Below are 27,902 nucleotides of genomic sequence, written 5' to 3'. Positions count from 1 at the left end.
ATATCTGTGAAGAATGCTGGTATATTATTTTTATAGGAATTGAACTGAATATATAGATGGCTTGGTATGATATCGACATTTTAACAGTATTGGTTCTTCCAACCCATGGGCATGGAATATTTTTCCATTTTTTTGTGTCTTTCTCAATTTCTTCCATAAACTTTCTATAGATTTCAGAGTACAAATCTTTTACCTCTTTGATTAAGTTTATTCCTAGGTATTTTACGGCTTTCAGTGCAATTGTAAATGAGATTGATTCCTTGATTTCTCTTTTTGCTGCTTCATTATTTGTGTATAGAAATGCAACCCTTTTCTGTACATTGATTTTATATCCTACAACTTTACTGAATTCATGTATCAGTTCTAGCATTTTTTTTTGTAGAGGCTTTTTAAAATCTGTTGAGAGGATATACACATTCATATTCAAAACTACATGATTGCCCTTACCAATGGATTTCATTATCTTCAATGGTCATTGTTTTCACTCTGAAGGACATTCTCTGAAAGACGTTCTTTATTGTTTTTATAAGATGGGTTTAGAAATAAATTATATTTTATCTCTGTCTTTATGTTGCCTCCATTTGTCCTCATACTTTTATTTACATAAATAAAATTCCTTTAGGGGCGCCTGGGTGGCGCAGTCGGTTAAGCGTCCGACTTCAGCCAGGTCACGATCTCGCGGTCCGTGAGTTCGAGCCCCGCGTCAGGCTCTGGGCTGATGGCTCGGAGCCTGGAGCCTGTTTCCGATTCTGTGTCTCCCTCTCTCTCTGCCCCTCCCCCGTTCATGCTCTGTCTCTCTCTGTCCCAAAAATAAAAAAAAAAAAAAAAAAAAAAAGTTGGAAAAAAAAATAAAATTCCTTTAGTTTCTTGAAAATATTTATAAAATCTATTTGGAAGCATATTTTAAGTCCACCATCTGGACTCTCTCACAGACATTTTCTGTTGCCTATACATTTTTCTCCATCATCCTCTGCAGGTTTCAAAATTAATAGTGGCAAATGGGACATTTAGATTACATATTTTACCAATTTTTGATACTCTTCCACTCTTCCTAAGACTCACTGGAGTTGTTTATTTGTTTAGTGACTTGGCCATAATATTTTAGTGAGGTGTATTTTCTCCACAATATGAAGCCTATGATGTTACCCCTCATAGTATACAGTCTTGGCTTATTCACAGTTACTCTGAGATGACAGCAATTTCTCCTTGACACTTTTATCCCCTCTTATCTCTCCTTTTAGTTATTTGCCTCTGTTTGTGTCATATGCACCTTTTAGGCTCTATAAATTTCTAGATAATTGCTCTATTGTTCCACTGCCTGATCCAGTTAAATTTGGTACACTTTGCACAGGTAAATTTTGAGGCCTGTGAGATTTGTTTTGAAACTAGGAGACCTCTTCTTAGTTTTGTTGCTCCCTGGTACTCCCTGGTAAACTAACTGGCTTATTTAGTTTATTATTCTCATGGAGTTTTCCATATTTTTTTTAATTGCTTGTCTCCAAAATCTCCATTGTTTTAAAAAAATGACATTTAGGCTTGAGCATCTCCACCTTCTTTTCCAAACAAAGCCAGTACGTTTGTTTTGTTTTGTTTTCCTATTCTAATGGCTTGCTTTTCTCTGTGTAACACATCTCTGAGCTACTAATCTGGAAATGAGGGCAGAGACAGTGAAACATGTCTCTTTGGGTGACATCTGCTTTATAAATGGGACACTAGACAAGGTGGTAGTTCCTGGTCTTCTTCATTTGCCTCTTGCAGGATGGATCCTCCAATCAGTTAGTGAGTTGAAGCAAGGGAAATTAGGGCCCCAGTTTTTTTAGTTTTTCAGGGCTGGAATAGAGCCTCTGTCACATGTTTTGAGATTAAGGAGTAATGGGGGTTTCTGACTTCATCATTGTACTTCTCTAAAATCACAGATCTGAGTGAGATGAGAAGTGTTCGTGGTCTATCCCATTCTACAGTTGATTTTTAGTCTTTTACTGAAAGGGAAAAAGAAACCATCTTGTTGGTCACACACTTTGCTGGAGTGGAGCTTCTCCAACATTAAGGTAGGGTTGAAGGAAGGATTTTTTTTTTTGACTGACATATTGTCTTTGAGCCAAGACTTAGGAGATTTTATTGAATACGTGTTTTTGTTATCTGTTCAATGGCCTTAGGACAATTTCCAGAGATTTTTAAGTGACTGCCTTTTAAATAATTCTTACAATTATGGCTGTTGCAGTAGAAAACATGTCCATGAAGCTTTTCATGCAATTATTTTATTTTATTTAAAAAAATTATGTTTATTCATTTTTGAAAGAGAGAGACAGAGCACAAGCAGGGGTGGGACAGAGAGAAAGAGGGACACAGAATCTGAAGCAGGCTCCAGTGTCTGAGCTGTCAGCACCGGAGCCTGATGCGGAGCTCAAACTCACAAACCGCGAGATCATGACCTGAGCTGAAGTTGGACACCCAACTGACTGAGCCACCCAGGTGCCCCATGCAATTATTTTAGAGGTAGAATCATCTTCAATCCATGTTTAATATCTATGCTAAATATAGAATTCTATCCAACATATTTTAAAATTAGATTTAAGGTTAGCCTTCAATAATCTTAATTTGTTGTCTCTTCTGGTACCTAGACTCATTCACTGCCATAACTTCCAACTGACAGCTGATCTTTTCTATTCAAGGAGATTCATATATATCACCTACCTTGGATTTGGCTGCCTTTGCCTTTTGTAATGCCTATATATAAATTCCCCAACTAACCACTAATCAGTATTGACCCAAACATAAGGATACGTTGATGCTCCTATTCAACAGAAAGGAGTTACAGAAGATAAGACCTTCCACCCTCAGCAACCTCAAAGATTTAAAGGTCATAATTGTTCAGGGAGGAAAGTGATGAAGAGAACAAAGGCAAGAGAAAGATAAAATTAAATTTCCTTACAACTTGCAGCCCAGTGATAAATACCTGAATCACGCAGAGTATAGCATTCCTCAAGGAACTCATGGCTGACTTAATGTTGATGTTTTGCTAGGGACTAAAAGCAACCTTGACAATACCCAGACCTCCAGGATCCTATGAATCTTCTTTAACATACGGAAGTACCTTAAAGACTTCTATTATCTCTACCTTCTTCCAACTTAAAAGTGTATAATCAATTGTTCCTCAAAATCACAGTGCAGCTGTTTCTGCCCACAGGTCCTGTTGCCATACTTTAATAAAAACATCCATTTGCAATGAAAAAAAAAAATTGCATCAGATTGAAAATTGAAATACACAATTACATAAAATTCTTTCAGAGATTATTTTTCAAAATAACAGAATCCTATTTAAAGTAGAATTGAGTTGCTAAAGGCAGAAAAATAATTTCAATGAGAACTACTAGAAAATACATATATTCTAAAAGTTATCTGTTTGAAGGCATCAGCTATCTGTAGAAGCAGCAATGACTAATGTAGCTAAGTTTTAAGAAGTGAAAATAAATAAGAAAAATGAGCCAATGAGGTTCTCTTTATTAGTTCATTCTCAGATTCTGTAGACACAACAGATAGAATATGTACCTTGTCCAGGTGTAGGACTATTGATGTGTATCTTAGAATTCATCAGACACTCAAAGGGACAATCTCAGGTGGCAGAGAATTGGATTTTTATTTCTATAAAAAAAACTGAGTTTTGACAAGTTACAAAGATCACACAATGGAGGAAAAGTTTTTCAACCAAATACCCTGAATCAATGGGATATCCACATTTATCTATCTACCAGAACTTTGATACATATACCATACCTTATAAAACTTTAATGCAACATATTGCCTATACATAGAAGTAAAACCAAAAACTATAAATTTTCTAAGGGAAAATAGAGGAGAATATGTAGGTTACCCATGGCTAAGCAAAAATATCTTAGATATTATGCTAAAAACATGATCTACAAAAGTGCAAATGGATAAATTGTATTTCACAAAATTAAAAACTTCTGCTCTTTGAAAGACACCATTAACAACAGTATGTAAAAATGAAAACCACACGCTGGGACAAAGTATTTTCAAAACACATATCTTATAAAGAGTTTATTTTCAAATTTAAAAAAGTAATTCTCAAAGCTCAATAATAAATTACTTAAAAATCAGCAATATTTGAATGAACATTTTACCATAAGGACATGGATGGCAAATAAACCATAAAAAAAATTAGTCATTGAAAAACAAATTAATACCAAAATGAGGTACTATTGCACAAAAGAATAGCTAAAATGGGAAAGATTAAGAATATCAAGTGCTGGGGCACCTGGGTGGCTCAGTCGGTTAAGTGTCCGACTTCGGCTCAGGTCATGATCTCACGGTTTGTGAGTACGAGCCCCGTGTCGGGCTCTGTGCTGACAGCTCAGAGCCTGGAGCCTGCTTCACATTCTGTGTCTCCCTCTCTCTCTGCCCCTTTCCTGCTCATGCTGTGTCTCTCTCTGTCTCAAAAATAAATAAACATTAAAAAATATTAAAAAAAATAAATAAAATATAAAAAAAAGAATATCAAGTGCTGATGAAGATGTGAAGAAATTGGAACTCTCACACATTGCAAGTGGAAACTAAAATGATAAATATACTTTAGAAAACCAGCTTGTGTTTGACAAAAAAGTGATAATAAAGGGGAAAAAAAGACTACATTATGATTTCTATTCAGTCATTGTCAACTATACTCCAATACATTTTTTTAAATATAAAAATTACTTTTCACCCAAGATCTATTATATAACTTTCCTTTATTCTCTTAATAATATAAGTTATTTGCAATATATGTACCTAATGAGTATACTAAAAATAAAGATCTCCTATACATTAGAAAAAATGAAATAGAAAAATGTGTAAATGATTTAAACTGAAATTTTTTAACAAGGTCATTGAAAAAAAAACAGAAAATAAGGTACAAAGACATGTACTACTTAATTAGCCATCATAGAAATTCACAACACAATACCGATAAAAACCCACTACCAGTAAAACTGAAAAAAAGAAGGCAGTTAATACAATGTTTTGGTAGGAATGTTGAGCAACTGGAACTCACATAAATTGTTGATTAGGTTGTAAATTTTACATCTTTTGGGAAAATTCACTGTGTTTTTTAAAGATAAGTCATATATATATATATATATATATATATATATATATATATATACACATACCTATCAGAAATACATACGTATGTTCGTTGAAAGATACAAATGTATTCATAATGGTGCAAAAGTAAAAGCACCCCAAATGTTCAATAGCAGGAAAATGGATTTTTTTTAAATATATTCATACAATGAAATGAGAATAAGAAAAAAAGAAAGTGAATAAATCATTGCAATATACAACTGCATAGAAGAATCTCATAAAGCACTGATGAACAGAAGAAGCCAGACACAAAAGAGTTATATATCATATGATTTATTGATATAAGGTTCAAAACAGGAAAACCTAATCTATAGTATAAGAAAGGTGATAGAATTTAAGATGGCCTTCAAGGTTCACTCCCACTGGTATATATGTATTATATAATCCCTATCTTTGTGGGTAGAACTTGTGAAAATGACTTAGGTTTTCTCTTGTGATTGGGTTGTATTATATGGCATAAAGATATGCAGACCTAATTAAGGTCCCTAATCAGTTGAGTTTGAATTAATTAAAATGAAGATTCTACTGAGTGAACTTGACCTAAACAGGTGAGTCCTTTAAAATATTCTAGGCCACTGTTATAGATTTGAAGGGAGGTAAATATTCCTGTTTGTCTTGAAAGAAACAAGCAACCATTTCATGACCTGCCTATGGAGGTGATCATGGCACAAAGATATGAGACGCCTGTAGAAGGTAAGAATTATCCTCAGCTGACAGCCAGAAAGCAGTGACTTTAGTTCTACAACCACAGGAAAGAGAACTCAGATCCAGATGAGACTGCAGCCAAGACAAACACCTTAACTGTAACCACTTGATAATTTAAAGCAATGGATCCAGCTTATTATGCCCACATTCCTGACCCACAGAGACTGTGAGGTAACAAGTTTGCGTTAACACTAGTAAAGTTACCGTAACTAGCTATGTAAAAATAAGAAACCTATGCAAAAACCCAGGTAATGATTTCCCTTGATTAGTGGGAGGTGATGACTGGGAAGAGAATCTAGTGTAGCTTCTAGAATGTTGGTAATGTTCCATTTCTTGATCTGGGTGTAGATAAATGGATGGTGATTTTGTCAAAATCAACTTAACACTTATGACATATGCATTCTATCAGGTATGTTCCATTTTTATTCAAAGTTTAAAATTAAAACAATGGATATAGCCATTGGTATATATTTTATAAGCAAAACAATTTTAATTCATGTATAGATCAAACTACATACACAATAATTTCTTCATCATACATGTTCCTAAAATGGCTATTTTTCTCTTAATCATTTCCTGAGTCTTTTCAGTTTTGTCATAAATTTTCTTTTTTTTCGGTTCTGTCTAAATTTGGGTTATTCCCGGGGCGCCTGGGTGGCGCAGTCGGTTAAGCGTCCGACTTCAGCCAGGTCATGATCTCGCGGTCCGTGAGTTCGAGCCCCGCGTCAGGCTCTGGGCTGATGGCTCCGAGCCTGGAGCCTGTTTCCGATTCTGTGTCTCCCTCTCTCTCTGCCCCTCCCCCGTTCATGCTCTGTCTCTCTCTGTCCCAAAAATAAATAAAAAATGTTGAAAAAAAAATTTAAAAAAAAAAAAAAATAAATAAATTTGGGTTATTCCCCCCTCCCCCCATTATGAGGGAAAAGAAAAAAAAGAACTACAACTAAATTTTGGAATGGAATATTAACACTCCTATGTTTTAAAATACACTTTTTTTTTGTAGGCACAAATTAACACTAATGTATTTCCTTGTCAACTTTGCCAACTATATTGATTCTGTTCAGAAATATCTCAAGGAAGCTTTATGTGATAAGGAGTTTCTTTACATTCTTGACTATGAATAAATTTGCCCAACCCCGTTTTGAATGTTTCATTAACAAGACATAGATTCTCCATTTTCCACAGCTCACTGGCTAACCTCGTATTTTTTTTGCTACTGAGTATACTAAAGTCTGTTTTTTTATATGATATGACACATACAGTGCTGGTGTTAATTTTCTAATATTTAGAGCTTTTCCCTTCTGCTTTCATGCATTTCAGAGAAGCGTGATATATTTTAGGAGGTGATATATATATATATATATATTTTTTTTTTTTTTTTGCCATCTTTCAGTCCAGGATGATCACATATCTGAAATTTGAATAGATATTTTTAGCGGGGGAAGGGAATAGAGATTTGTTAACACTAGGCCTTTTAAGGCAACAGAGCACATTAACAATCAGTTGTCTATTTGGGCCACTTTGGCTATACCACAATTGAGATTAAAACCAATAAAAAAGAAACTTCCTGAAAAATATCTCCCCTACTCATTAATTTGAGTATTTCATTAGTTTTTACTAACATATTTGGCATCAAGTTAGAAGATTTTTAAAGAAAGGCCAAATTGAGATATGTAAATGAACCTTAGCAGATTTTAGTTTATAAGACTCCCAATGATATCTTGAATTTTGAGGATATTAGAAAACATGGAGATAGAGGATTGAACATACAGACTCATGATCCTCCTTTTATTTCCAAATACAGAATTTATAATGACATTTCGACATATTACAAAATATGAAAATGAGCTTAAAGTCAAGAAAGAGAAAACACAAAACACTGGGAAAGTTGTAGTCTTGGGTAGGAGTTAAAGCATGGTGGATGTTCAGTAGACTAGGAGCTAACACATATTTAGGTACTGTCACTTAGTGTGTACACAGGAAAGTAGTTAAGGCAAAAGATCACTTGCATTGCAGGAAGATAATTTTTTTTTTCAATCTAAGAATAAAGTACTACTCTCAATTTGTGAACTGAATAAAAATGAATAGATCATCTGAATTGTTGCTTGAAATAAGCCACTGTGGGCTTAATAGTAGCAAATAAGTAAGATTAGAAACTCTTATTTGGAAATAGATTTTGAAAAAGTAGACGAGAAACAGATTTCAAGAACTATCACTATCAAAGCCTTTTAGGCATAGAGGATAAATCAGTGGGCCTGAAAATGGACCAGAGGAATAAGCCCATACATTTATGTGACCTTGTGACAAAAGTAGCAGTGTACATTAATGTGAATACATTTTTAATATTGTGAATATTAATATGTGGTATTGGGACACCTGGAAATTCATTTTTTTCTTGTCAAAGTATAGTTGACAGAAAATGTTAAATAAATTTCAGGTGTGCAACCTAGTGATTAAACAATTCTATACGTTATACTACAGTCATCAAGCTTAAGTGTAGTCACTATCTGTCACCACACAATGTTATTTCAATAATATTTATGTTTTCATGTTATGATCTATAGTTTTTATGTCTGTGACTTATTTATTTCATAACTAGAAAATTTTACCTCTTAATCCCCTTCACCTATTTCAACCATCCCCTACACCTGCCCCCCAACTTGCCTTCTGGCAACCACCAGGTCTCTTTTTAGATTCCACATGTCACAAGCAGCAAGATTTCATTCTTCTTTATGGTCAATATTCCATTGTGTGTGTGTATACATATACATACACTCACACACCACATCTCCTTTAGCCATTCATCAATCTATGGACTTGTGGTTGCTTCTCTATTTTGGCTATTGTAAATAATGTTGCAATAAATATAGGAGTGCACGTATCTTTTTGAATTAGTGTTTTCATTTGCCTTGGGTAAATGCCCAGAGGTATAATTACTGGGCCATATGGTATTTACATTTATATTCTTTTAATATTTATTTTGAGAGCAAGAGAGAGAAGACACACACCCATGGGGGTGGTGTACAGAGACATAGAATCCCAAGCAGCCTCCACACTGTCAGCACATAGGCCAATTCAGGGCTAAATATCACAAATTGGGAGATTGTGATCAGAGCTGAAATCAATAGACACTTAACCGACTGAGTCACCCAGCTGCCCCTGCATTTATAATTTTTTTGAAACCTCCATACTGATTTCCACAGTGGTTCCGCCAGTTTACATTCCTATCAACAGTATATGAAAGTTTCCTTTTCTCCACATCATCACTAACATGTTATTTCTTGTCTTTTTTGATACTACCCACTTTGACTAGTGTGAGCTGATATCTCATTGTGGTTTCAATTTGCATTTTTCTGATGATTAGTGATGTTTGAGTATAGTTTTGTGTGTCTTTTGGCCACCTATATGTCTTCTTTGGAAAAATGTCTGAAGTCTTCTGCCCATTTTTAGTATGATTGATTTTGTGCTGTTGAGAGTTGTATAAATCCTTTATATATTTTGGATATTAACCCCTTATCAGATGTATGATTTGTGAATATCTTCTCCCATTTAATATGTTGCCTTTTTGTTTTGTTGATGGTTTTATTTGCTGCACAAGACCAAACATCTCTCAATGGTTTATTTTTGCTTTTGTTTTCCTTTCCTGAGGAGACATATCCATAATTCTTTTGCTGAGGCTGATGTCAATGAGATTATTGCCTATGTTTTCTTATAGGAGTTTTATGGATTCAGGTCTCACATTTAGGTCTTTAATCCAGTCTATTTTTGTGTATGGTGTAAGAAAGTGGTCTAGTTTCATTCTTTTGCATGTGGTTGTCCAGTTTTCCCAGCTGTATTTATTGAAAAGACCGTGTTTTCCCCATTTCAAACTCTTCCTTCCTTTGTCATAGATTAGTCAACCATATATGCATGGATTTATTTTTGGTTCACTATTCTGTTTCATTGATCTATGTCTCTGCTTTTGTGCCAGTACCATACTGTTTTGATTACTACAGTTATGTAGTATATCTTGAATCTGGTATTGTGATACCTCCAGTTTTGTTCTGTCTCATGATTGCTTTGGCTATTCAAGTTATTTTGGGGTTCCACACAAATTTTACAGTATGTTACAGTTCTGTGAAAAATGCTATTGGTATTTTGATAGAGCTTGCATTGAATCTGTGGACTGTTTTGGTTAATATGAACATTTAAAAAACGTTAGCTTTTTCAGTCCTTGAGCATGGTGTTTCCATCCATTCCTTGTGTTATCTTCTATTCTTTGATTGATATTTTATAGTTTTCAGAGTATAGGTCTTCACCTCCTTGGTTAAATTTATTTTTATGTATTTTACTTATGTAATGCAATTGTAAATGTGATTCTTATATCTTCTTTCTGCTACTTCACTATTAGTGTATAGAAACACCACATATTTCTGCATATTAGTTTTGTATCCTGCAACTTTACTGAATTCACTTATTCTAACAGTCTTATTTTTTTGGTGAAATCTTTAGTGCTTTCTATATATAGTGTTATGCCATCTGCAAATAGTGATCGTTTGTATGTTTATTTATTGTTTGATTATTACAGCTAGGACTTCTTGTGCTATGTTGAGTGAAAGTGATGAGAGTGGACTTGTCTTATTCCTGATCTTAGGGGAAATGTTTTCAGTGCTTCACCATTGAATGTGATGTTAGCTGTGGGTTTGTCATATATGGTGTTTATTATGTTCAGGTATGTTCCCTCTAAACCCACTTTGTTGGGAGTTTTTATCATGAACAGATGTTGTTTTGTCAAATGCTTTTTCTGCATCTACTGAAATAGTCATATGGTTTTCAACCTTCCTCTTTTAATGGGATGTGTCACATTGATTGATTGCATCCCTGGAATAAATCCCTTAATCATGGTCAATGATCCTTTTGATATATTGTAGAACTTGGTTCATATTTTGTTGAGGATTTTTGCATTTATGTTCATCAGAGATATTGGTCTGTAGTTACCTTTTTTCTAATGTCATTGTCTGGTTTTGGTATCAGGGTAATCCTGGCCTTGTACAATGCATTTGGAAGTTTAACTTTCCTCTATCTTTTGGAATACTTTAAGAAGAACAGATATTAACTCATCTTTAAATGTTTAGTATTATTTACCTGTGAAGCCATTTTGCCCTGGACTTTGGTTTGTTAGGAGTTTTTTTTTTTTCAATTACAGATTTAATTTTGTTACTAGTAAAGTGTTTAATATTTTTTATTTCTTCTTGCTTCAGTATTGGAAGATTGCAGGTTTCTACAAATTTATCCATCTCTTCTAAATTTTCCAATTTTTTAGCATATAATTTTTCATAGTATTCTCAATTCTTTGTGGTATCAGTAATTATCCTTCTTCACTTCTGATTTTATTTATTTGCATCTTCTCTTTTTCTTGATGGGTGTGGTTAAAGTATTACCAATTTTTTTTTTTATCTCCCAAGAACCAAGTTTTGGTTTCATTAATTTTTTATATTGTTTTTAAGTCTATATATAATTTAGTTCCACTCTAATCTTTATTATTATTATCTTTCCTTCCTCTACTCCCAGATTTGTGTTTCTAGTTCTTTTAGGTGTAATTTAGATACTTTATGTCTCTTGAGGTAGACTTGTATCACTATAATCTTTCTTAGAACTACTTTTCCTACATCCAAAGGATTTTGGATTATTGTGTTTTCATTTCATTCTGGATATTTTTTTATTTTTGTCTTTGATTTCTTCATCGATTTATTGGTTTTTTAGTAGCATGTTATTGAGCCTCCATGTTTTGTGCTTTTTCCCGTTTTTTGGGTTTTTTTTTGACTTCTCATTTCATAGCACTGTGGTTGGATAACATGCTTGATGTTATTTCAATCTTGTTAAATTTAATGCAAATTTTTTTTTATGGCCTAATATGATATATCTTGGAGAATGTTCCATGTATGCATGAAAAGAATGTGTATTCTGCTGCTTTGGGGTGAAATGTTATGTATCTATTTATTATGATCTAATGTGTTGTTCAAATCCATTGTTTCCTTGTTGATTTTCTATCTCAATGGTCTATTCATTGATTAAGAGGGATGTTAAAGTTCCCTAGTATTATTGTATTGCTGTCAATTTATTCCTTTATGTCTAATATTTATATTTTTAATATTTATCTAAGTGCTTTTCATTGGGTGCACAGATACTTAAAATTGTTATAACCACTAATTGGATTGATCTCTATCAATATGTAATGTCTTTTTTTGTCTCTTTTGTCTGATATAAATATTGCTATTCTGGATTTTTAAAAATTGTTTGCATGGGATATCTCTTTCCATCCCTTAAGTTTTAGTTTGTATATGTCTTCAGGTCTTCAGTAAGTCCTTTGTAGGCAGCATATATAGATGGGTGGTTTTTTTGTTTGTTTGTTTTGTCCAATTACCCCGTATCTTTTGATTATGGCATTTAGTTCATTTACATTTAAAGTAATTACTGATAGATATGTACTTATTGTAATTTTATTAATTGTTTTATGTTTGTTTTTATACTTCTCTGTTCCCTTCTTTTACTCCTGCTCTCTTCCCTTGTGGTTTGATGGCTTTCTTTATTGTAATGCTTGTATTAGTTTACTTGTGTGGGTATCTTAGGGTTCTTTCTTTTAGTATGGTTACCATTGCAATCATATATAACATTCTATGTGTTTAACAGTCTGTATTAAGTTGATGGTTCAAAGACACTCTAAAAGCATTGAATTTTTACTCCTTTTTCCATGTTTTATGCATATAATGTTGTATATTACATCTTATTTTGTGTATTCCTAGACTAGTTTTTATAGATATAGATATAATATTACTACTTTTGTATTTCATATCTGGGTTGAAGTTCATCCACTTATTTCACAAGTTTGGCGAGTACTTTCATGACCATTACTTTGAACTCTGTATCAGATGTAGTGCTTACTTCCATTTCATTTACCTCTTCATCTGTGATTTTTGTCTTGTTTTTTTTTTTTATTTGGGACATATTCCTCTGTCAAACTCTCAGTGTTTCTTTTCACATATTAAGGCAGTTAGGTTCTCTGGTCTTCAAACTTGTGGCCTAGTGTAAAGAGTTCCTATGGTCCCTTAGCACAATCCCTTCTAGACATCAGAACCTTTTGATTCAGAGAGGGTATGGTTCCTGTGTGTTCTGAAGCAAGAGAGAAAAAGGAACAGAGAAGTACTACAGAAACAACAAAATTAACAAAATGGCAATAAGTACCTACCTATCAACATTTGCTTTAAATGTAAATGGACTAAATGCTCCAATCAAAAGATGGGTAACTGAATGAACTTTTAAAAAGTCCCATCTATATGCTGCCTAGGAGACTCCCTTCAGACCTTAAGGCACCTACAGCCTGAAAGTAAAGGGATAAAAAAATATAATCCAAGCAAAAAGAAGAAAAACAAACATAAATAAATAAATATTGCTATCCTGGCTTTATCGGACAAACTAGACTTTAAAACAAGACTGTAACAAGAGACAAGAAGATATTACATAATGATAAAGAAATGAACAAGACGACATAACAATTGTAAATATCTATGCACCCAACATAGAAACAACTAAATACATAAACAAATATTAAAAGACATAAAAGGCCAAAAGTAAAGGCATATACAGTAGAAATTGACAGTAATAAAATAATAGGGTGTTTTAACACCCCTTTTACATCAATGGACAGATCATCCAGTGGCTTTGAATGACACATTAGGCCATATATATATATATATATATATATATATATATATACAGAATATCCCCTCCAAAACCAGAAGAATACAAATTGTTTATGTTGGACCATAAAAGAAATTTAAGTAAATTAAAGAGTATTGAAATCCTATCAAGCGTCTTTTCCAACCACAACACTGTAAAAGTGGAAATCACTTACAAGGGAAAAAATGAAAAAAACAAAACACAAACACCTGTAGGCTAAACAACATGCTACTAAACAACCAATGGTCAATGCAGTTATCAAAAACACAAAGCAACAGCAGTTTCCAGATAGAAGTTTATAGCAGTACAGGCCTACTTCAAGAAACAAGAAAAACTGCCATCAAATCTTATTCATAAAGAACTAGAGAAAAAAATAAATAAAACCTAAAGTTAGTAGGAAGGAAGGAAGGAAATAAAGAATGGAGTATAAATAAAATAAAGAGTAAAACATAATTAGAAAAGATCAATGAAACCAAGAATTGGTTCTGGAAAATATAAATAGCATTGATAAACCTTTATCTAGACTCATCAGGAAGAAAAGACTCAAGATCAGAAGTGAAGGAGGAGAAACAACAACAAATACTAATACCACAGAAACAAAAAAACTTATTAGAACATATTCTGAAAAATTATATTCCCACAAATTGGATAACCTGGATAAATTACTAAACACATACAATCTTCCAATACTAAATCAGGAGGAAATAGAAAATTTAAACAGTCCTTTACTAGTAACAAAACTGAATCAATCATAAACCTCTCAACAAACAAAAATCCAGGAGCAGGCAGCCTTACGGTGAAGCCCACCAAAAAAACCTATTAGAACAAATGAATTCAATAAAGTTGCATGATACAAAATTAATATAAAGAAATGTTGTATTTATTATCCTTCATTTTTAATGTGTGTGTATAGAAAGAGAAAAATACCTAGAAATAAGTTTAACCAAGTGAGTGAAAGACGTAAACTCAAAACTATAAGCCACTGATGAAAGAAACTGAAGACAACACAAGGAAGATATTCCATGCTTATGAATTGGAAGGGTTAACACTGTTAAAATATCCCTACCACCCAAAGCATTCATTTCAATCCCTATCAAAATACCAATAGAATTTTTCACAGAATTCAAATACTTGTAAAATTTCTAAGGAACCACAAAAGACCTTGAATAGTGAAAGCAATTTTGAGAAAGAATAGCAAAGCTGGAGGTATGACAAACCCAAACTTCAAGGTATACTATAAAGCTATAATAATCAAAACAATATGGTACCAGCGCATGTGCGTGCACACACACAAATCAACAGAACATAATAGAGTCCAGAAATAAATACACTCCTATATGGTCAATTAATCTATGACAGGCAAGAATATACAATGGGGAAAAGACTGTCTTTAAATAAATGGTGTCGGGAAAACTGGACCACCTTCTTATACACAAAAATAAATGCAAAATAAATTGAAGACTTTAATGTGAGTCCTGAAACCATAAAACCCTATAAGAAAACATAGACAGTAGCATTTTGGACATCAGCTTTAACAAGATAATTATGGACATGCCTCTTCTGTCAAGGGTGACAAAAACAAAATAAGCAATTGGGACTACACCAAAATAAAAAGCCTCTGCACAGTGAAGGAAATCATCAACAAGATGTTTACAAATCATACATGTAATAATAGGTAATATCCACAATATGTAAAGGATTTATACAACTTAATACATAAAAAGTAATAACAGCCACCAACATAACCTGATTAAATAATGGGCAGAAGACCTATAGATGGCAAACAGGCATATGAGTAGGTGTTCAACATCACTAATCATCAAAGAAATGCAAATCAAAACCACAATGAGATATCATCTTACACCTGCCAGATTGGCTATTATCAAAAGACAAGAAATAAAAAGTGTTGATGCAGACATAAATTGATGCAACCACTATGGGAAACAGTATGAAAGTTCCTGAAAAAGTTACAAATTGATATATTACATGATTCAGCAATTCTCCTTCTAGTTACCCAAGGTAACTAAGAACACTAATTCAAAGAGATCTATGCATCCCTTTGTTTATTGCAGCATTATTTACAATAGCCAAGATATGGAGGCAACCCAAGTATCCTTTGATACATGAATGACTAAAGAGAATATGGGCATATACATATACAATGGAATATACTTACCTATAGAAAAAGAATCAAATTTTGCCATTTGTGACAAGATAGATGGACCTAAAAGGTGCTGTGCTGGGTGAAGTTAACCAGACAAAGACAAATTCCATATAAGTTCCCTTATTTGTGGAAACTAAAAACAAAATGAAACAAAACAAAAACAAATAAATACTCTTGCATGCAGAGAACAAACTGATGGTTGCCAGAAGGGTGAATTTGGTGGTGGGGGGAAATAGGTAAAGAGGATGAATGGTCCAAACCTCCACTTATAAAAGAAATAATTTATGGAGATAAAATTTATAACATAGGGTATATAGTCAATAATACTATAATGACATGGCATCATGACAGATGGTGACTTTACTTATTGCGATGACAGAATAATGTATATTACTATCAAATTGCTATGTCGTACACCTGAAACTAATATTTTATATCAAATATCCTTCACAAAAAGTTTTTACTGATTTGAATTTAAATGTGATGGGTACCATAGAAACCAACTCAACAAGGTATTTTCATTTTATTAAATGTGACTTATAATTAAAACAAATTTACATGTGTTTCAATAGTATATTTTAAAAGCCAGGTACCCATAATATGGGACTAGGTGCAAGGTAAGTATAGATAGCTCATAGCCTCAAAACTTCTTTAATGAGATCATCATAGGAGATGAAATATTAAGAAAAATCACAGGTTGCTACCAGGTTTCAAGGAGATTACCTATGAGAATCCAGAGAGTTTATGGAAGGCTTTATAGAGAAGGTTGTATTTGTTTGATACTGAAGAATGGTTACTTCTTTGAAAAACAAGATGGAGTCAATAGCAATTGCTTTTCCTATTTTCAAAGAAAGGGCCATTTACCTGTTCTTTCTAGACACTACTTATTCACAGGATAGTTTGGAAATAGTTATAGCTACCAGAAAAATGCTTTAAAGTCTCATGGCACCAAAGTGCATTCTGCAAAACAAAAATATATTTTGTTAAAAGGTAAAAATATTCAATTGAGATTTTTTTCAGAAACAGTTCAAGTCCAAGCTCTGTCACTTACTAGATATGAAACATATGTTTAGATATGCAGTGTATTAGCTATGTATTAGCTATGAAATCTCTGTATATCAGTTTCCTTAAAACAATCCCATGTTGTAGATAAGTGTTTAATGATGTAAAGCATGTAGTATAGAACCTGGTACATGGTAACAATTTTCTAAATCTAAGTTAATTTTCTTATTATATCAGGAGGAAAAGCCTATCTTTTCCTATTAATACACTGATTAATGTTTGTACTCTTATTTGGGTACTAATACTCGCTAAACAAATAGTGTGAGTAGAATATAATATAAACAAAAATTGAGAGGAAACTGTCTCAAATCCTCCATAAAACAGCTGATTAAAATTAAGATTGATATACATACACACATAAAATGATAACCACATTTTGAACTATAGATACCTTTGAGAACAGAGAGATACCAGTTTTAGCTCTGTAAAAAGATGAAATAATTGTAGGTGTTATTCTGATGGAAATCAATGCCCTCACATAAAACCAAAAAACCTTGGGTAATCTTGTGTATTATGATAAATGGAATAACTAAAGAATGGAATGAAATATTGGTAATGCCTTTGAAATCTTCTTTTAAAAAATCTATTTTAGTGAGGATACACAATTATATTTGATCCACTGAAATAAATGAAAGCTTCACTACCAGTGAATTACTTTTTAGAACATAGAATGTGTTTATAGATATTTTCACGGGACCTAACTTGATTAAGGCAAGATATACCATTGTTCTTGTTGAATCTAGTGTTGTGAGGTGTTCAATGAATGTTTAGGAAAGAATGAATATTCAAAAGATATGATACTTTGAATATACTAAACATAGGTTTTCATTACTCCAGTGTAAACTATATTTTTGGCAACTATTCTCACATTATGGTCCTAGGAAGAGAGGAGGGCAAACACCATCACACAAAAGAGAGGACATAAACAGAGTCTTTTAGACAGCTAAAGAAAGCCTTTCTGGTTGATGAGAAATTGTAGGAGGAAGAGATGGTTGGGGAAACAAAGTGATGCAATTCTCATTTGCTTGGCTCTATATCAAACCCTCAAATCATAAAGGGTAATGAAGAGGAAGAGACAAGTGTAGAGTCTTTGCCTGGCCTCTCATTTCATAATTTTTGCAAAACACAAGATTAACAAAATTTTAGATTTTGTGGTTTCTAAATTCAACAGAATTACTTGGACATCTGTAAAAAAAATGATTTCTAGGTTCTATTCTTAACATGAGATCAGAAGTTCTTATTAATATTCTATAGCTTGTTCTACACTGTCTATGTTTGGGAACAAATGATCAATTAAGATCGTAAATGTTATGTAAAAGGATTATTATCGTTAAATCAGTGTCAGTCAAATAGATTATGGACATGAATATCAGGAGCGATCATACTTCTAAACATATTTGCATTTATCTAAAAAAAAGGATTTGAGTATTCAATTCTTTAAATAATAAATGCAAAGACTGACGAGCACAACTTAATAGTCATATAAATAGGTCACACAGTCTATCAATATTTAGTTTAAACTGTGTTCTGAGAATGTCTTAGTTAAGGTTGCTATACCAAGGTATCCTAAACTGAGTGGCTTAAACAGCAAACATTTATTTCCCACAATTCTGGAGGCTAGAAGTCGGAGATCAGGATCCCAGTATGCTCAAGTTCTGGTTTGACCCCATTTCCTGGCTTGTAGATAGCTGCCTTCTTGCTATATCCTCATGTAGACCAAGAGAGATTTTATCTCTTGTGTGTCATTTTAAGGGCACTAATAGCATTTATGAGGGCTGCACCCTCATGATATAATTACATCCCAAAGGCCCTACCTACAAAATGCCATCACAATCGGGACTAGGTTTCAACATGAATTTGGGTGGATGGTGGTGGGGGGACACAAAGTGGTGTTAAATAGATTTTTATACAAGGATTCTATGGCCAAATATTTGAAAGAAATATCACAAGCTAAATCTATCTTTGAAATATTACTATTGCAATAAGCATATCATATACTATGTGACTTCCTTTAGCTAAAAAATGTATGGAAATTTTTTCCTTGCACACCAATAAGATTCTGTTTTAAGTGAACTGAAATGTTGCTTATAACACCCTTTTGAGTACAATGGTTAATGCTATTAATTTTCAAACTATGTTCCAAGGATTTCTTTAGTTTCCAGGGAAGAAAGTACGTTCCCTATATTTAATTTATATCTGATCTGTCATCTCAGACTATGTCTCAGTATCACACAGATGAGATTTTAAAGCACAGAAAAAAAAAAAAAATTCCCACCAGGGTTTTCAAATTCCCCAAGTTTAAGAAGCACTGGTGCAGATGATGAAAGCCAGAAATCTGAGTTCTAATTTTAGCTCTGCCACTGACTATGCAACCTGAAATAACTTACTTTTCTTGTGATTTTTTATATTTATAAGGAAGCTGAGAAAAGGACTCAGTAGTCCCATCAGCTTGTATATAAAACTTATTGACATTTATTGAGTAAATGATTGTGTACGTTGAAGAAAATATTGACTAATAAATGATTGTAAAGCTTTTAGTAAATGGAAATCATTATGTAAACACATATTAAAGTCATTATATAGAAAGAGGAAAATGAGCATGTAAATATTATATGACAAGAAAAGGCAAGTAAAATTCTGCATTGCTCTCATATTTCATAATTAAAGGAAAAATATGTACTGGCAACTTTATTTAATGCTTACCTAAGTGGAACATTAAACAATGTTTTTTGTTTTTTGTTTTAGAATCATTCACTTACATAGCTCTTAGATAAAGTATATTTGGCCTTCTAATGGAAAATAATGCTAACAGTAATCATATGCTGCATTTACATAATATATTTCTTTTGCTGTTCTGGGAGTGCTTTCACATTGATCTCATTTTTCTTTTGATGACATTCTTATGAGGTAAGCAGTACATGTAGCTAAGTAATAGATACAATGTATAGACTAAAGGATAGCATAAATGATCATTAGAGAAAAAGTGCTAAAATCACAGTTATCTTACTTTAGAAACACAACAAATGCACAAAATATATTTTATAAATTTAAATGGCAATGTTTGTAGTATTTTTCCTAACAATTATTTAAACTGTGTGTTTAGTTTTTATTCATGAATCACTTACCCTACTGTATATATATTTTCCATGAATTGCTCTTGTATTATCATTTTATATTTTATATCTATATATATTTCATACTGCATTGATACTTAAAGTTCTCAAGTATTTATGAATGGATCAGTTTCATTAATTCTATTAAGACTGATGCCCTAAGTTTAAATATCTCTCTGATCTATAAGCATGTAGAAAAAAATAAAAATAAATCATTCACATTAAAAAATAAGACAAAAGGGGCACCTGGGTGGTTCAGTCAGTTGAGCTTCCAACTTAGGCTCAGGTCATGATCTCACAGCTCATGGAGTTCGATGCTGTCAGTGCAGACACAGCCTGCTTCAGATCTTCTGTTCCCCCACCCCCCTGCTCCTTCCCTGCTTGTGTGCCATCTCTCAAAAATGAATAAATCTGAAAAAAAAAATAAGACAAAGATTTCTATGGGCCATTACAGAATAGAAAAATGTAGCCATTGGGGGGAGGGGACCTGGTACTCCCTTTTTTTCCAAAGCTTTCTAAACTCTGGCAATGTCTGCTGCAAGGCCACATATCCCTTGAGAAGTATTGCTTGACACCAAAAGTGTATACAGTTCCACTGCCCATAAAAATTATTTGATAAGAACTGTGGAGAAATGCTCCCCAGAGATAGGTTTTAATAAAGTTTCAGTATTCTTCAAGCAGCAAATTGCAACACATTATGAATTTAAATTTATTTTAGCATGGCATAATCAGTATTTATTGAAGTAAAATAGTGTATAACCTTTGAGTGTATCATATGTAAACCTGTATGTTTTGTGAAGCTTAACATATGCATAAGTACAATTGAGCACCAAGTCAGAATACAAAATGAATGTTTTTGATTTGGTTTCTATCAAAAAAAGCTTGAAAGATAAAAAAAAGTTTGGAACATATCTGGAAAACCCAACTTCCTTCTTAGTAGAGATGTCTATGATATTAATATTATCCCTGTAGGATAAAACTAAGTCCTCACTATTTTAATGTACCTGGTTTTTGCAAGCCAGGAGAATCTGGACAGAAAATTCATCATGACAGTAGGGTGGGGGATTGTAGAGAAAGAGAATAAGAGGGAACACATAAAAATAAACAAAAGACAAGCTCCTATTCACAATTAACCTATTTAAAATGCAAAGAAAAAAGCAAAACTAACAAAGATAAAAAAAAATCAGTAATTAAGATGTTAACTTATCCCAACCCAACAAAAAGAACAGAAGAAAAAGATATGACCTTAAAATAAGAATACTGTAGAAAAATGGTGCTCTAGGAACATGGGAATCCAAACACAGCTTCCACTTCTTCCAATCTCAACTCTAAGATAACAGTCTCTATGAACCAGGTAGCATATGAGGCCACAACTAAGTTACAGAGAGAAATTGGCTTCTGATGGGTTTCCAGAAGAGATACTAATAAAAATTTGTTTTCTCCAGGTACTTCTCTTTCCCACTGCTGGGGAAGCCTTGGAAATGACCAGAAATTATCACATATCCTATCCTCAGAAGACTTGGCCCTGAGAAATATTTGGAGCACTGAAATAATATGTGAATGAGCTGTATCTCTTTGTACTGTAATCTAAGAAAGATCTGAAAGAACAAATTGAGTGTTCCCTGCTGCTGACATTCAAAAACTATAAAACAAATTTGGATCAGGGATGCTTGTTTCAGGTGCCTGGACTGTATTCCAGGCTATGATAGCAGGTAGCACCTTGGCTGCCATAATTTAATGTACCTTCATAATAAATCTTGATCCAAAAAGAAAAAGCATTTATCAATCAGAGGAGAAAAAAAGGGAAATTAAGAGAGATGGCTGTGAAATAAAGCTGCAGATGAACAAAAATATCGTCTTGAATAAACAGTAGCAATATAATCAATTTATGGTGTTCAGAATTCTTTTTTAAACAGAGGAATTTAAAGAAGAAAACAGTCACTGCTGAGGTTCAATATTTTAGACTAGAAAAATCACAAGTGGTAATTGAAATACATAGTAATATAAGACAGGAGAATCAAAAAGCAAGAGGTAAGTTTGAAAGAAGATAAACAGACCTATTATATGAACAACAGTTATTCTGAGGGAAAAAAAAAAAAACAGAAGGAAAAGAGGTAATATTTAAACAAATTATCAAAAATATTTTCTTGGGTTGAAGAAAGATCAAAATGTGTCGTTGGAAAGGAATAACAATGTTATCACATGTCTGACATGAAAATCTTTTGCTATCAAATGGTAACTACTTAAGCTCTTTGGATAAACAAAAATCTCTTACATGTTCCCAGGAAAAAAGAATAAGTTATCTTTTAGATTATAGTCAAACTGGAATTAGACTTTCCATCTGTGCCACTGGAAACCAGAAGATGGTGGAGTGTCATTTACAGAACATTAAACGAACTGCAATACAAGAATCCTACACTCAAAAATCATCCTCTTGCTAGAATGAAAGAAAGATATTTGGGGATACATAAGATTCAGAGAATAGATACCAGTTATTTCCCACTAAGAAAATCACTGAGGTGGCTACACAAAAGTCATTCACAAGCCCATTCTCATTATCCTCCATGAAGCGTAGAGCCTGGAAAACTGAATTCATCAATTTCCCATGTAGATAATATTGTACATACTGCATAATTCCAGCCAATGATTATTTCACAGAAGTCTGCTAGTGTCAGCTGCTCATTTTCCTCTTATTTCATGCTTATAATACAAACAGAAAGCCCTTGTATTAAGGTGGGCATCTTGGCACCAAGACTTTATTCTAAGAATGTAAAAGATAAATCATACAAAATCCTGGTTTTCTGAAGGCAGGGTCGAGCCCTGGACTTCCTGACAGTATACATTTTATTACACGAGATAAATAAAACTATTAGTTGTTTAAAATATTTTTTAGGATTTCTATTATTGGCAGCCAAAGTGTATTGTTAACTGATACAATGTGTAGCATATAAAAGTGAAATTCTGCCAAACCCAAAATGTGAAATTGGATAAGTGTAAGTTAGAGGTAGGATGTATTTGGAAGTGAGGATACTGTCATTACCATCAAGTAATTGTCCTACTAGGCATTTATCCAAAGGATACAAAAATACTGATTCTAAGGGACACATGCACCATTGTTTATAGCAGCATTATCTACAATAGCCAAATTATGGAAACAGCCCAAGTGTACATCAAAAGATGAGTAGATGAAGAATATGCGGCATATATGTACAATGGAATATTATTCAGCCATATAAAAGAATGAAATCTTGCCATTTACTGCAACTTGGATGAGGTAGAGAGTATAATGCTAAGCAAAATAAGTCAGTTAAAGAAAGACAAATATCATATGATTAATTTCTATTTAGAATATATAAAGATTATTCAAGAATTAATTATAGAAAATATCCCAATTTAAAAACAGACAAAATACTTTGACAATTCACCAAAGAAGGTATGTAGATCACAATTAAACATATGAAAAGATGCCAAACATCAGTAGCCACTAGGGAAATGCAAACTGTAACTACAATGAGATACAACTGCATATCTATTAATATATTTAAAATTTAAATAAATAAAATTATAAAGACTGACAATACATAATGTTGGTAAGAGTGTGAAAGAACTGTTTATGGAAATGTAAAATGCTACAAAATTTTGTAAGCCCTTGCTTATCTTCTTTAAAAATTAAACATATAATTAACATATGACCTAGACATTCTGCTCCTAAGAATTTACACAAGGGAATTGGAAGCATATATTCATACAAAGACTTGTGCATAAATATTCATCACAAGTTTATTTGCAATAGCACAAACCTGAAAACAACTCAAATATCCCTCAAAAGTTGAATGGATAAATAAATTGTGCTATATCATATATGTGTATATATGATTTTTGGTGGAGTCTTTCAGGTTTTCCATGTACAGTATGTCATCTGGGAAGAGTGAAAGTTTGACTTCTTTCTTGTACATTTGGATGCCTTTTATTTCATTTTGTTGTCTGCTGAGACTAGGACATCTAGTACTATCTTGAACAACAGTGGTGAGAGGAGAGTGGACATTACTGTTGTGTTTATGAAAGGTAGTTACAGTTTAATTAAGGTTTTGTTATTGCCAGTGAGTATTTACTGAGAACTGCCTGTCTTCTGATAAAGCCTATAGTAGAGATCATCTCCTGTTATAATGATGTCATTCTTCCCTAAGTAGTTTGAAACAAAAGACAAGAACTTCCTATGATTTAAACTGTGACTATGATAACAAAATATCTGAATCCAAAGAGAAGAAATAATTTAGCGCATTAAGTATCTGGCTATGCAGATGAAAACAGCTGAATGTTTAAGTTTTTTTTTCTTTTTTGTTCATATTTTGTAGTTGCCTGTTATTTAATTCAGTTAAAAATTTCCCATGTATCCAAGATACTAAGAAAATCAAAATAAGTACTTTGGATCTACAAACAGAAGAAACACTTGGAACAATTTTTCTATTGATTTTCAGCAGCTTTATTGTGTCTTGGCCAAAGTTCTAATAAACTGGCAAGAGACTAGTCAATATGATTAAATAAGTCTTTTGGTTGGATAAGTGAATAATTTAATCTAAATTTCAAAAAGATTATCATGCTAAGCGGTGCTTCTCAGAATTTAACATGCATATAAATGAGCTAGATACCTAGTTAAAATGCAGATTCTTGGGGCGCCTGGGTGGCGCAGTCGGTTAAGCGTCCGACTTCAGCCAGGTCACGATCTCGCGGTCCGTGAGTTCGAGCCCCGCGTCAGGCTCTGGACTGATGGCTCGGAGCCTGGAGCCTGTTTCCGATTCTGTGTCTCCCTCTCTCTCTGCCCCTCCCCCCTTCATGCTCTGTCTCTCTCTGTCCCAAAAATAAATAAAAAACGTTGAAAAAAAAATGCAGATTCTTAATTAGTAAGTCTGGAGTAGGGCTTGAGACACAGCATATTTAATCAATTCCAAGGTGAGCCTATTAGTTTCCTATTGCTGCTGTAGCTCATTCCGACAAAAATAGTAGATTAAAACAATACAACCTTTTCTTTACAGTTCTAGAGATCAGAAATCCAAAATCAGTCTCAGTAATGTTTGCAGATGTTTGTGTTCCTTCTGGAAACTTTGAGGGTAAATCTGTTAACTTGCCCCTTCCATCTTCTGTTTGCATTCCTTTCCTCATGGCCTCACATCAAACTACCTCTGCTTCCATAGTCACATCCCAATTCTCTGATAGTCTTGCCTCCCTCTTGTAAAAATCCTTATGATTTTAATGGGCCCATCAGAATAATACAGAATCTTAATTTAACTGCATCTAAAAATTTTTTTTGCCATGTCATATAACTTATTCACAGAGTCTCAGGATTGCACATAGGTATATTTGAAACATCATTATTTGTTCTTAACGAGGTGGTATTAATGCTTCTTGTCCATAAGCCACAATTTATTGTACTCTAAAGACTTGTTACTCAAAGTCCAAAGACTGGTCAATCTTCTGGACAGACACATCACTTTTTGGTTCTGTTGCTTATTCAAATATAGTATAGAAACTGAACCAAAACCAGGGACCTACTGTCACCCAAAGAGTAAAATACACACACACACTTTATTTAAAAGATGATAGACTCTCAAAATATTTGATGGTGTGTAACTTTATTCCTTGGATATTATATTTGCAAGCTAAACACTTTTAAAAGTCCTTCTGAGAAACGTATTTGTGTGTACATGAGAGGGAAAGAGAGGAGGTAGAGAGAGAATGAAATAAAGTAGTGGAGGGGAAGAGAGGAGTTTTTAAATTGCATATTACAGTTCTGCTTGTTAGGAGTTTGAAAGTCACCAATTTGTCTAAACAAGTAAAAACATTTAACAGAATTAAAAATCAACTCTTCTTTGATCCATATGAGAGGGAAAGACACAGGACAATACACCGCTCCCAAGATTGGAGAGACAGGTAAATACACATCATTGAGGCTTGTCAGGACAAAGACTCATGAGCAGAAAGTGCTGGGAACCAGTGCTGGGTTAAGAAAACCTGAAGTGTAATAGAAAAATTGATGGAGGCTCAGTATGGACAACTGTGAGAGTTAAAAACTACAGGGGGGAACCAGTTATAGTAAGGGGGCTACAAAATGTTGTGAGATTTACTTCTAGATACTTGTTCAGCTTCCACCATAGCATATATCAGATAAAAATTCTCTTGGGCTTCTATCAGGAACAAAGGAAAAGAAACCATTTTGAAATGCATGAGTTTCTGTCCTTCTGAACAGGACCTGCCATCTGGGAAAACTAGTTAACCAGACCCTATCCAGTGGAGTATTATCAGAGCATAACTGACCTGGGGTAAGGAAATACCCAACTCCAATCTGTTCTATAACCACCCTGTCCCATCTAAGTGGCAAGAAAAAAAGAGACAGAGAGAGGGAGAGAGAGAAACACTTGTAAAGTTTACAGTCCAGAGGCATAGGCTCACTAAAAGATTGAGACCCAACCACAGGACTGTAGGATAATTTACCTTCCCCAAACCTTACCACCACATTACTAAAAGCCCACAGGCAGCAGTTGTTTCTACCTGCTCCATCATGCACAGCTATCAAGAAAAGTTACAAGGCAAACAAAAACAACAACAACAAACAAATAGAAAAAATAAGAATTTGTAACATCATAGCAAGCATCAGACCAGATATGGCAGGGATGTGGAAATTATCAGACTAGAAATTTTTAAAAAGTATATGATTAATATGTTAAGAGCTCTAACGAATAAAGTAGACAGCATGCAAGAACAAGTGGGCTGTAAAAACAGAAAGATGTAAATCCTAAGATCCCAAACTAAGTGCTATGGTTAAAAAACAGTAACAGAAGTGAAGAATGCATTTGAAGGGCTTATCAAGAGGCAGGACATGGTTGAAGAATATTGGAGCTACAGGGTACATTAATAGAATACCTCAAAATTAAAAAGTAAATAGAACAAAGACTAAGATAAACAAAACAGAATAACCAAGGTCTATGGAACAAAAGGTGTAATATATGCATAATGGGAATACCAGAGACAGAAAGGGACAGAAGAAATATTCGGGATAATAATGACAGAGAATATCCAGAAATTAATGTCAGGTACCAAACCAAAGATCCAGGAAGCTCAGAGAATACCAAGCAGGATAAATGCCCTCCCCACAAGCAACTACATTTTGCCATATCTTCAACTTATAGAAATCAGAAACAAGAAAAATCCTGAAAGGAGGCAGAAAAAAAAAAAAAAAAAAAAACTACCTATAGAGAAACAAAGATGAAATTAAATCCCACTTCTCCTCAGAAACCATGCAGGCAAGAAAAGAGTAGAATGAAATATTTGAAGTTTTGAGAGAGAAACCCATGAAGCTAAAACTGTATGTTCTTCAAAATTATCCTCCAAAAAGGACAGGAGAAATAAAGAATTTTCAGACAAACTTAAATTGAGGGCATTGGATCCAGTAGACTTGCCTTGCAATAAATGTTAAAAGAGGTTCTTTACAGAGAATGGATATAAGTCAAAAACTCAGAGTTACAGGAAGGTAAGAATATTGAAGACAGAATAAGCAAAGGTAAAATTAAAACAAAAGCCTACTTCTTATTCTCAATTGTTCTAACAAATAACAGGTATTCAAAATAGTAACCGCAGCAATGTATATTTGATTATGTATACTTATATATATGTATTATATATATACACACATGTGTATACACACGTATGTTTACATATAAATGAAATGAATGACAGCAATGATATAAGAGATGTAAGGTATTTTGCTGTTTTGTTACTTTAGGGTATCACACTATCGGTGAGATAGTACAGTATTATTGAAAGTAGACTGGGATTGTTGTAAACGTATATTGCAAACTCTAGGGAAATTACTAAAAATGTTTTAAAAAATATAATTGATATGCTAAAATGCAATCATATAGAATTTATAACTATTAAAGGCAATTAAAGAGAAGACAAAGAACAAAAAACAAAGACTACATATAGAAAATGGTAAGGAACATGAGAGACAT

Source organism: Panthera onca, chromosome C1 (genome assembly GCF_046562875.1).
Source record: "Panthera onca isolate mPanOnc1 chromosome C1, mPanOnc1 haplotype 2, whole genome shotgun sequence".
Taxonomy (NCBI): domain Eukaryota; kingdom Metazoa; phylum Chordata; class Mammalia; order Carnivora; family Felidae; genus Panthera; species Panthera onca.
This window is presented reverse-complemented; position numbering follows the sequence as displayed.